Here is a 9,344-nt window from a genome sequence, read left to right as displayed (position 1 = left end):
AAACAGTGCAGGTACTCTTATGCATTCCATTTGCTCACAGAGCTTACAACCACTCTCAAATGTACTCAGTTTAACTCTTCAGAGACCCATGAAAGCTAATGCAGGTACAGCAGACTTTGCAGAGGGACTTCTAAACCAATTGCTCTTTACTCCTAGGGAAGGCGCAAAAGATGAACAGATCTAGATGAAATAAAAAACACCTATATGTAAGTCTCTCCCTCAGACTGCTCTTGAGTTTTGGATAGTGGCTTTGGCCTGGAGGGTCAGTTCCCCTCTCCTGACCCTTACTCCCCCTGCTCTGTTGTCTTTTTCTGATTGGGGAATTTTCTTTGACTCTTGCAATTTGCTTTCATTTGTTTGTTCAGGCCTGGCTGTCAATCTCTGCCAGCTCAGAAAGCATGCTTAGTTTGTGTCCTCTAGATCTCCCCTTTCCAGTAGCCAGTTTAGATACCTGGTTTCTTTGTTCCTTCTTTTCTATTGCAGATTTTCTACTGTTCCAATGCCCCTGCCTACAGGGAACCTGGGTAGAGCTAGCTTTCCCTTTAGGCTTCAACAGTCCTATAGCTTTGAGGTGATCTTGTTTGGAGGGACTACTCTTTAGGTTAATGAGTCTCAGTTGTTTCCAGTCTGGAAGATACATGACACAAGCCTCCTAGCAAATGGCTGAGCCAATTGTAGAAGTAATTAGCTCACTTGACTAGAAAAACAGACAAAGACCAGATGTACTGATACTGCTCTGAGATAAGAAATCCGTATTCCTGCATTCCTTGGGTTATCTTGATATATTGCCCTATACATAGATAGTTTGTTTAAGTAAAACTTTCTAAGTTTCTGTGTAATTTACTATTGTTTTGTTTCTCCAAGGTATATTTTTTATGTCTTTCTCTGTCTTAAGTATAAATACGCTTGTAACCTTAGAAAGTCTGAGAAATCCTTTGAAACAGACAAGTGGGTGATTCCCTTGCTGTATGGAATTCTCCCTGGGATCACAGCATAGCCCTAAATAAAGAAAAGCTGGCTCTGTCAGTTCTGATTCAACCACAATGCGAAGTTTGATTTCTTCCACACAATGATACAGCAGTTTCATAAAATCAGCCAGAATTTATATGTTTTACTTGGGCAAATTATACAAACTCACATCATCAGTTACTAACTGCCTGTCAGGAATTAATTCCTTAGCCTTGATCACATCCTTGCAAAGGGTGTCTCCTTGAGTTAGAGGGATGGATGACATAGTCTCAGCTTTATGTCAGTTTCCATTTATTGTCCTCACAGACAAGAGTTTCTCTCTACTATATTAGGAATTTAATATTACTTAATTACCAATTTACTAAAATAAATATTTGGAAGCAAATGAGAAAGCCTGCTAGGCATGAATTAAAGATTTTCTTAACTGAAATTTGTCCTGACAGCAAAGTTTTGTTAAAACAAACTTTTACAAAACCTAAGATCAATATGAACAGAGTCGTGATTTCCCTTAAACTTCATTAGAAACAGTTGCTATCATAACAGCCAAGTAAGAACTGTCTCATAGTTATCTAATATCTTGGAACTCCCCAGGGGCTGAGGTTGTGATGACTTCGTAAAAAATGTAGTTTGAAATAGACTTCACTGGAAGCAGGATCAGATACTGGGTGTGATATCCTATGCTCAAGACTTCTCAGGAAACTATACAGTCTAAGATAGGGCTGTCCAAATATGTGGGCTGCAGGTAGTGTACAAGTGGTTAATTCACGGTCCACAGGGACTGAAATTGTGTGGTGGGGCAAGTGGCAGCAGTGTAAAACCCTGTGTGCTTACCAAGAGCTGCTGTGGTTGCAGGGCCAACACCTGGGATGTTGATGGCACTGATGTGTACTCTACAGCAGAATTTCTGGATTGAGATCCTGTCTTGGGAATGTCTTTTGACAGCAGGGAAGTGACAGCAGCATTGCAAGTGTGGAGGGGTTAAAGCCACTGCTGCTTGCCCCAGTGCCACAAGAAGCCCTACAGTCTGGATCTGGCCTGCAAACCTACATGATTTGGACCTTGTTTAGGTAATATGGCTCTGGACCAGAGAGTCAGCAGACCCAGGCTTTGGTCCCAGCTCTATCACCAACTTTGCATGTGACTGACTGACTGTTAGACGATAACTTCTTCAGGGCAGCTGCTGCTTGTCATGCTTCTACTATGTCTTGCCCAATAGGGTTTTAATTTCTGCTGAGGCCTTTAGGTATTGCCATAAAACAAATAACTCCTCTATGGACATGTCTACATAAGACAAGTTAATGCACATTAGCTAAATTTAATGTGCATTATGGGCATATGTCTACATGTGTGCACCCTTAATGTGCATTAAAAATGGCAAAATTAAGCTAATCATGCCTAAATTTGATACCTTCAAATGCAAGTATCAAATTTAGGTGTGATTAGTTAAAGCACATGAATTCACATGTAGACGTGATCCAGCACTAACTAGTGCCAGGTCTTCCCAGCAACCTGGGGCACATGGCAGTGCTGTAGGGACATGGCACTAGCTTTAGTGCCAAGTCTTTGCATGTGCAGACACCTTCCAAAAATCATTTAATGCACATTAGCTTAATGCAAATTAAATTTAGTCATGCTTAAATACATGTGTAGACGTGCCCTATATGAAGCATCATGCCTTATCATGCAGAATTAATTTATTTTCAACTGAATTTCAGAGATCATCCCCAGGGAGATGGTACTCATTAACGGGCTATTAGAATTATGTAATTTTCTGTATCTTTCAGTTAGACCAAACAAAACAGAAGCTTTGGGATAGGAAGAATTATTCTGGTACTTTGGATCCTTAAATTTCTTGTTATATTTTTTATTTAGCTAATTATAGTAAAATATAGTAATGGAGCGGTTAGCACAGTGCATCATTTCTTGCTCTCAGGGCCTTGTTGCAAGGTAAATTTAGGTGACTACTAGAACTCTAAACCTCTGGACAGGCTGCACATTATCACAGTTTGAGTGGCCTAAAGCACTTGCTGTTACTTTTAAATTACGCCATTCCAGGGCAGAGTTATCTCCAATCTTCCTAATTTTTTTCCTGTTCCATTGCCATGTGGCCACTTCCCACAGCTATCTGCTGAAGTTGAAGTCCTCTAGTATCCTAGAAAGCAGCGACCCCATCTGATTCAGGGTGAGCGACGACACGGGTGCAGCAGGGCTGGGCACGAGCAAACAGTGCAGCTCTGGAGTCTCCTGTTACTGCCGCTCAGACTGGCTCTGCTCCCTCCATCAGCAGCAGCAGGGATGGACACTGCCTGAGCTCTGGAGAAAAAAGGATCAGGCTCCTCAGAACCCAACAGCCCTGGAGCTTTCTGGGCTTGCTGGAATTAACACAGTGTCTCTGCACTGTGAGAGCAGGGACACCGATTATATCATTATTTGCCTGAGGCACAATAATGATATTGTGCCTCAAGCAAAAATTAGAAATGGTTAAATTGAGAGGAAAAAATCAAAGACTGTACAAAATCAATGCAGTTCTTTTGTTGATTAAAACAAAATCCTTCAAAACCTACAATAACAGAGTAAAATTAAACCAAACTCTGCTCAGCTGCTAAGCAGATCTGCAAGCTCTTTTGAAACAAGCCTCCAAAATCCAGAATACAATAGAACATAGTAGAGAAGTGCAGCAGTTGAAAGGAAGGACAAGCTGAATGAAATTTGTAAGCAGGAAAGTCAGTGAGTAGTTCTCTCTCACAATGCCAGATAATGGTGCGAAGTACCTGTAAAAATGCATACCCTGGTTAGTTCTATTATTTTCAGAGCAACCATTCATGTGCCTCAGTGTTGATTTTTTTTTTTTAAATTCTCTTCCTACTCGGCCTGCTGCTGCTTTTTTTTTGTTTTTGTTTTGTTTGTTTTTTTTAGTTTGTAAGCTTATCAAGGCAAAGCACATCACTTTCTATATGTTAGTATGGTGCACACAGTACACAGGACCCTGATATCAGTTATATCCTTCAGGCACTGGTTTAATACAAATAATATACCATATTTTCTTACATACAACACACACTCCCTCCCCCAACCCCAATTCAACTGATAGAAACTGGGTTGCACATTATAATCAAGTAAATATAAATACAGTAATAGCAATTTCTGCTAGTTAACTCCTTGCCAGGGGAAAAAGAAAGTAAAACTGTATTGCATGCAGGGCTCCCTAGCTTCTGGCTGTGGACATTCTCTCCACCTCTTTTTCCTGCCTCCCTTCTCCACCCGTTCCCTGCTGTCGCCCAGTTCCTTGAATCTCAAGGATTTTTTATCTTTCTTTTTGCTTTTCAAAAACAAGGTGTGTATTTTATTTGGGTGTGTTGTATGTAAGACAATACAATAATAAGATTGGGCAGAAAGGTATTCAAGAAATGTAGGGTTGTCATTACTTATGTTGTTTAATTTTACTGTATCAATATTGAAACATGCTGTGGTTCAATTAATTCTGAAACTGAGTAGCAGAGGAGCTGATTTATTTCTTCTTTGAAAAGTTAAGTAAACTCCTTTGTTTTCCAGGAAAACCCATCCTTGCCTCCATCCAAAAAAACACTTGACCTCTGTTTGAATTTTCATTAAGATTTATCAGACCTTATTTTATGTGGACTAATTTTTCCATTCTGATTTAGATTTGAATCTCTAAGCACTGTATTTTAATATTATAACCAGAAATAACCGATTGTTACAATCCAATTATATAAAGCAAAAGCATACCAGATTTGCAGAACTGATTTTCTTTTTCATGATATTACGAGTTTCATTGACAGGAAAATGGATTCTGTGTTAACATGTAGCAATGATTATTATTTTTGCTTATGCCTTTTAGCTTTAAGATACAGGGTCAATAATATGAAGTGTAGCTTTTGCTTAATACCTTGTATTTTATCAAAAAAAGCATTGTCAAAAAGCTGTTCCTCCCTTTTCTGTAGAGCAAAAGAAGTAATATTTAACTTGGTATGAAAGATTAAATGTGGAGAAGGTCCATAGCTATCTGATACAAATCCTGTTATGAAATGCTTCTTCCCACTTGGAGAAGAGGCATAAAATTTTAATGTGTTCATGCTTTTTCCTTCAACCAACACTGTATAAATTAAAAACTCATGTGAGGATATGAACTGGCAAAGACTAACTTCTTTTTTATACATCTCTACTGCAGACCTTTGCTTAATTTTCCGTTTTAAAATACAATTCTAAAAGAGCATGTTTCATGTTTGAGAATTAGTTGGATGACTTGTGGGGAAAAATTGTGGGGGGAAAAATACTTGAGAGAACTTTCCACGTGATGTACAATATAAAACATGCCTTTATCTGCACATGCCACATACAAGGCATGAGTTCCACAGAGTTATGGTGAAGACATGAATAAAGAAAAGCCCCAGGAGACTTGTTCATGGGCAGGAGAATCCCAGGACAGAACATAGGCCTTGAGCCTGCAAACATGCAGATGCCTAACTTCATGTACTATGAGTTGTTCTATTGACTTTGGTTGCTGCTTGTGTGCTTGGAGTCATGCAAGTATGTATTTGTGGGCTTAGGGCCAAATAAAATATTTGGTTAAAAAAATCTGTTTATCTCAGTTTACATATTGCTTCTCTAGTTTTGCTTAATATGGCAGGTGTCACAAACCTGTTTATGGGGAACCCTCAGAGCCCAGATTTTTTCACCACTGTGCTGCTTTTTGTCCCAAGGAACAGACTAAGGTTACCTCGGGATAACTCCTTACCCCCACAGGCCTCAGCTCTATTGCTCCCATACCTGACCCCAAAGCTGCAGCAAGAGAATCTCTGCCAGCTCCAGGGGGCCTCTCCTTTGCATTGTGAAAGTAATCCCACTTTCCATAGAAAAAGCTAGCCTGGAATATCACTTGCCCAAAAATCAGTCTTTCCACAGGCAATCAGTAAGAAGACAACAGCATTCATTATGTAAAGGAAACGAATTATACAAGCAAAGCAGACCACAGGTCTGGAGATAGAAAAACAAAATAAGTACAGCTTCTTAACCCTCTCATCTGCCTACACCCAAGCCATCCTGAGAGTCCTACAAGCATTTATGGAGATCAGCCTTCCTTCCAGTTTTACCATCCCTGGCTCTTGGCTGCTGGGGCCTTGGACCCTTATGCATCTTGGGATTAATAAGTTATCTCAGTACCAATATAGGAGGTAGTTTCCTCAGGCCAGATCTAATAAGAGATTTAGATGTCTGTCGTGGGATTTAGGTAGAATTATGGCATCTAAATCCCAAACTGCAATCCTGTAAACCCCTGTTCAGCTGCCACCTAATTATAGACATACCCAGCCCCGAGAGGTACCTGTCTTTTGAGTCAGAGTTTCTCAGGCATCTAGCACTTCTATTTTTGACAGGGCTGTGAACAGCTTGGTGCCTAGCTCATGTCTAAGCCCAGCTAGGATTCAGAAATCTCCTGTATAAGTCTCCTGAGGAGCCTAATCTAGCAGGCATTCTCAGAGCACACCTAACATACTGACAGGATCGGGATCCTCATAAAATATAATTGTTGCCACCATATTCCTTTAAAACATGATTGGACAAAGAGGTTACCCCCTTCCCTCCTGTATGTAGTCTGGTGGTTACAGCAGTTGCCCACTATCCAATTCCCCTCTGTGCCCCAAGGGGTTTGATCGTACAAGTCCTGCCACCCACACAGTTTCAGGGTATGTCCGCCCCCTCCCTATCCCTTCCCACCACTAATCCTGTTGAAGTTGTTCCACTGTGTAGAAAACAATTCAAGATTCATTAAGTTAGAAACAGTATAGCATGGGGTATGACTCCAGGCTAGGAGGTAGCGCACTTACCTGGGAAGGGTGAGGCTGTGAGTTCAGTACCTGTCTATACATTTTATCCAGTGACTGCTTAATATTAAAATATGCAAACAGTCCAGGGTTCACTCTTTAGTTCATTAAAAGAAAGATGCCTCAGAAACTACCTTCAACAGAGCTCTGAGATGTGGATCCCCAGAGAATGGAGTTATTTCCCTGAAAACTGAATAAACTCTGAGGGATGGATTTAAGATTCTTCTATTTCCTCTGCATTTCCTATTGGTTAGCTATAGCATTCAGTTCTAGCATGATGAATGTATTGACTTAAGAAAGCTTCCTTTTTACTGTGCGGGCTGTTTTGGATCCCATTCTGAAGTGCCTAAGTTGCTGCTACAGGTTACCTTTAAATCTTTTTAAATCTGTGATGTCTTATGCCATCAAAGTTATAAAAGTTTCAGAGCCACCACAGGTTAAGACTAAATGCTGTCTCAGACTTGCATAATTATAAGTTGCTACTTGTCACCTTCCCTTCATTTCTGTTTTCTCAGTTCAGTTATACATTCCTGTGGCTCCTCATTTTATTGCGGTCTTCCTTGTCCAGACTTCTAGCTATGAATCCTAGCCTTCAACCTTCCTTAGCTCTTCATCCAATGTCAGTCTTCCTCGCCACCTCCAGCAACTCTAATCTCACTCTCTGCTGCTCTTCCTGGCTTCCAGTCCCAATTTCTATGGTTTGCCCTATCCTGGTTTTCCTCATTTCAGCCCAATCTCCTTGTCAGTCTTTGTGCCTTGTCTTCTGTCCTTTGTACTTTCAGCTAAGCAGCAGCCTTCACTGCTTCATCACTGCTGGATGTCAGCAGCGAGAGAACTTTATAGACTAAAAAGATAGATAAATAGCTAGATAGATCTCTCTCTATATCTTATGTAGTTAATCTCTAAGGTACATATCTAGTCTGCCTTCTGCCTTACTTCAGACTAATGCAGCTAACTATTCTCTCACCAGGGGCAGCACTGACAGCAGAGTCCACTCATCATTTTCATGCATGGTGCCATAGTAAACCACAGTGATTTCAGGGAAAGTCCAGCTCAGCACAGCACCAGAACGAGCCCTGGATACAGGACTGGATCCCACCCACCAAATTTTAAGTTACTGCCCTGAAGTATAAGGACATTAAAGCATCTTTCAAAAATAATTGTAAGAATTTTAGCATGCACAAAATGTGTTTTTCCCCTAACCCTCATTCTGGGAACACTTGAACTGTTGTTGTTGAAACTTTCAAAAATGGTCATTCTGAAGCAGATATCTGGCATAGAAAATTTCAGCTCAGCTGATTGAAGTTTTACAATGCCATATGCAACTGAAATGGAGAAGGTGCTGTCAGAAGGTGAAAAATATCAGAAGGTGTAGCTGGACAGTTACACAGTGGTGCAGGTTGACTCTAATACAGGGAACTGAGAATGAAGTGACTTCATGAAGAAATGAATTAATTGCCCTGGGCCCTGATGTGCCTTCTTGCTTTTGTAAACTTTCAATTATTTCAGTTTGTTCTGTCTCATTTTCTTTTATTGCTTAGTAGGGAAAGAAAATGGACAAACTAGATAAAAAAAAAAGCAATTGTTTTAATGTTGTATAGTTTGGAAGTACAGTGGAAGGGCTTTTGGAGCAAATGCTATCTCACAAAGGGAGCTATGATATATATGTACTCTAGGTGGGGGCGTGGAAGAGAAGGTATGGAGTTAATATTCTCTAAGGCAGTGGTTCTCAGCCTTCCCTCCCCCTTAAGACTCCTTAACTTTTGTGGATTGAGTGGCATCACATTTCAAAAGCTGATTTATTTATTACAGTGTTCACCTCCTTGCAGGAGGGTTGGATAGTGGGGGTGAGGGAATGGCTAGGCAGAGAAAGCCTAAGCCTGCTCTTAATTGCTTATCTTCTCACACTTTATTTATCTCCTCACACTTCCTGTGGCACCCTTCAAAGGATCTCATGGCACTTCAGGGTGACCTGGCAGCATGGTTGAGAATCACTGCTCTAAGGGAATAAGAATTAACCTACAGAAGTTGTACTCAAACTTTTTGGACTGAAGGCACCCCTCATTGGACTCAAGGCACCTTTTATGAATTGAATAGCAAATTTCAAAACTAATTTATATTTTGTAGTGTCTTCCTGCTTGCAGAAGGGCTAGGCAGTAAGGTGCAGGATCAGTTAGGCAGAGACAACCTGAGTCTGCATTTATCTATTTAGCTTATCTCCTTATACCTTGCTTATCTCCTCACACCTTATGTCACTCTTCAAAGGAACTGGTGGCATCCCAGGGTGCCTCACTATCTTGGTTGAGAATCACTGACCAAAAACCTTCCTTTAAAAGGTCCTCTTCAATTATTTTTAGGTATTGTTTATGTCCCTAACCAGTGACTGGTACCATAATGAATGAAGTTATCAGCAATTGGGCCATTTTTTTGAGCAAATGCACAGGCCACCTCTACATGTGCAGGTAAAAGCAGGATAGGATCTAACAGGTGATCCACATAACCATACCTCTTGTCATGATCACAGCTGCTATGCTA

At 40.5% G+C, this 9,344-nt stretch overlaps 1 long non-coding RNA gene across 1 annotated transcript in view; it reads right to left on the bottom strand.

The window, feature by feature from the left end:
* Positions 1–7,378: 7,378 nt before the first annotated feature.
* LOC109304101 overlaps positions 7,379–9,344 on the bottom strand; it is a 22,147-nt gene continuing 20,181 nt past the window's right edge. The window contains exon 3 of the long non-coding RNA XR_002099293.1: positions 7,379–7,394. This is a non-coding gene — a long non-coding RNA (uncharacterized LOC109304101). The remainder of the gene's footprint in view (positions 7,395–9,344) is intronic.

The sequence above is a fragment of the Gavialis gangeticus genome, unplaced genomic scaffold (assembly GCF_001723915.1).
Source record: "Gavialis gangeticus isolate Ggan-Ray unplaced genomic scaffold, GavGan_comp1, whole genome shotgun sequence".
Classification (NCBI taxonomy): Eukaryota; Metazoa; Chordata; order Crocodylia; family Gavialidae; genus Gavialis; species Gavialis gangeticus.
Note: the sequence above shows the minus strand (reverse complement) of the source record. Positions and strands in the feature narration are given on the sequence as shown.